The sequence below is a fragment of the Pteropus alecto genome, unplaced genomic scaffold (genome assembly GCF_000325575.1).
Source record: "Pteropus alecto unplaced genomic scaffold, ASM32557v1 scaffold146, whole genome shotgun sequence".
Classification (NCBI taxonomy): domain Eukaryota; kingdom Metazoa; phylum Chordata; class Mammalia; order Chiroptera; family Pteropodidae; genus Pteropus; species Pteropus alecto.
In genome coordinates, this window is record NW_006442107.1 from 22306085 (window position 1) to 22309176 (window position 3092).

Below are 3092 nucleotides of genomic sequence, written 5' to 3' on the forward strand. Positions count from 1 at the left end.
TGCCTGTAGCTATGGGTGTAAAGAAGAACATTGACTATGTCCCTTTCTCAGTCAAAAATATCTCTGAAAACAAATCAGTATTTTTTATGTTAATTACCAAATACTCTGAGCCAACTCATGTTTCTTGAAGCTGTTGTTAACACATATTTGTTGTGGGCTCATTTTCTTCTGCCCATTCTGAATGAAGGTCCTTCTGCATCTCCCAACTCTGCCTTCATGGTTATGGTTGCTGTGGGCTGTTGAGTTGCGCTGAGTAAGGCATCATTTCTAGAAGTGACCATGCTCAAAGACCTCAAAAACAGTACTAAGAGACCTTAACAGAACATATTAGGAGACTAACAGTGTCTTATAGGTAATCTCGAGAATAACCTTTCTGAATCTGCCACTTGTTGGCCAAGCGATCTTTGATTACTCAATTTCTATGTGTCTCATTGTCTTCTCTTGTATTACGTTGATAACAATAGGATCCTTTACTAGAGTTGTTATGAGGATTAAATAAGTTAATTCATGCAAAGCACTTAGCACAATGCTTGACGATGATGTTAGCTGCTGTTTCTTTTTCTCCTCTCCCTCCTCCTCCTCCTTGTTGTTATTATTATTACTTATTATAATCAAATTTAATGTTTGCTACCAGTTTCCTTTTTCTTTAGAGTTGATAATATACTAGTAGTGCTCAGTTTTTCAAGTGGGGAAAGATCATATTGTTACTCAATTTTATTTTTACCAACTCTAAGTCCGTCTGAGCAGAATTTAATTTAAAAAATATTTTTATACTCTACATTGCCTAAGTAATTATTGGTGTAAATAGGATTTTGCCTTTAGTAAATAGATCTGAAAAAATCTCTTTAACTGTATTCCGTTCATGGAAGTATGACCTTTAACAAAAAGATACAGAGAAATTCAAACTCACCAAAGGCAAAAGGATAAAATAAATGGTCTGCATTCCATTTAAAACTTTATATTTCCATGGATCTTCTGAAATCAGAAAAAAAAATAGGTTGAGGAGGTGCGTTATTGTTGGCACTGTTGAGAGTGTTGAAACATTCTGGATGTAATCAGAAAAAGTTAAAGTCATCAATCACATCTATCAACCACTGTTCAAGAAGTACAAACAAGGGTTCAAAAATTAGCTGCTGTACAGTTTTGAATTAAATGTTTGTCTGTGATCCTCTCACCGAAGTCTTTGTCTTTAGTCATCCTGTGTTTACTGAAAAGCCTCTGGTTCTTAATGACCTACATTAACTTTAGCTATTACTTCATCCCTCCTCTCCCATGACTCCAGGCCATCTTCTAAACCACAAACCCATTGTTTCACATGATGAAAAATGCTCTCTACTATCACAACCTGTGGTAAGAGAGAGACTTTAATATCATCTTGATATGATAGCACCTGATAATGCCATTAACATGTATCAATACTAGAAAAGTAGAAAATGTGTGATGGTTGTGGCTCTTTTGTTTCTAAATTAATTGACTAGCATAAAGGACTACAATATTGGACTCCAAATCAAAAAGGAGATATCTCTAAGAGGTTAGTTACAGCCCAGCTTCTGGGAACAGGAATCCTGAAGAGAAATAAGTGACAAACATCTGGGAAGTCAGAATAAACCTCACTGAATGCAATTCAACAAAGGAGGGGAGTCTATGGCCATGCCTCCCTGAACATACCCAATCTCATCTGATCTTGGAAGCTAAGCAGGGTTGGGCCTGGCTAGTACTTGGATGGGAGGCCGCCTAGGAAGACCAGGTGCTGTAGGTGTTAAAAAAAAAAAAAAAAGAGAGAGAGAGGAAAGGGAGGAGAGGAGAATGATAATGATAATGAGGAGAAGAATGTATCACTTATCTATAGCTTAGCAACAAATCACCCTAAGATCTAGTGACTTAAAACACCAAGCCCAAGATTAGGGTGTAGCTAGTAAGTATGCACTTACATAGCCCTCAGAGTGAGCACTTCCTTAAATTTTGTACCCTAGGCACCTGGCTTGCTTCACCCTAATCCTGGCTCTTTAAAACAACAAAAAATACTTATAATCTCACAATTTCAGTGAGTCAGGAGTTTGGGAGCAGCTCAGCCAGATGGTTTTACTTCAAGGTCTCTGATAAGGTTGCAGTCCCAAGGTCGGCAAGAATTGCAGTCATCTGAAGGCTTGATTGGGGCTGGAGGAGCTGCATCCAAGGTGGCTCAGTCACACAGCTGGCAAGCTGGTGATGGCGGTTGGCAGGATGCCATAGGGTGCTCCACGTGGGCCTCCCACAGGTTGCTTGGGTTTCCTCATGACATGGCAGCTGGCTTCCCAGAAGACTGAGAGAGTCAAGAGGAAGGATGTGGAAGTCACAATGTCTTTCTTCATCTACTCTCAGAAATTACACACTGTCATTTCCATCCTATTCTATTGGTCACACAGACCAATCCTGATACGATGTAGGAGCGGATTATACAAAAGTATGAGTTACACATTGTGGGAGTCATTTTGAAAGCTGGCTACTACAAAGAAAGTGGAAGAGGAGAGAAAAGAGAAGAAAATGTTGAACTGAGGATCTTGTTGTTCAAAGATGATTTTGACTTGAACTTTTGGATCAAAATTAAGTCAAAATAGCAAATTGTAGTGAACTAGGGCTGGTTATATTATTGGATAATCCAATTCTTTATTCAGCAGCTGTATGGGAGGTGATTGGGGGGATCTGAGTCAAGGACTTCATCTCTGACACAGCCTTCCTTTGAATGTGTTCATCTAGAAGGGAAGCCAGTCCAGAAAATTTCAGCTTTTGCTAGTGGGGTGCTAAATGATTTGGGCAATAGAGGGGCTATAACTTCTGGTAAAGATAGCTCATTCCATTAACAAGCCTTGTTCGCAAACTCTAGGGCTTCATTTACTTATACCTGGGTGATCTCTGTGATTGACTGATATATTATTGCTCATCCATGTTCTTCACTTATGTTACATACAAAGTCACCATAAATAAACACAACAAAAATTCTCTGTTTTCCCAAAGATTAATGTGATTGTTTGTTTGTTTCTTTCTTTCTTTTCTTCCTTCCTTCCTTCCTTCCTTCCTTCCTTCCTTCCTTCCTTCCTTCCTTCCTTCCTTCC

At 38.9% G+C, this 3092-nt stretch overlaps 1 non-coding gene across 1 annotated transcript; it reads left to right on the top strand.

Annotated features, from left to right (window-relative positions):
- Positions 1-1640: 1640 nt before the first annotated feature.
- On the top strand, positions 1641-1759 carry LOC112469313. The gene has a single exon (XR_003042607.1). It is a non-coding gene; the product is annotated as a 5S ribosomal RNA (ribosomal RNA).
- The last annotated feature ends 1333 nt before the right edge of the window (positions 1760-3092 follow it).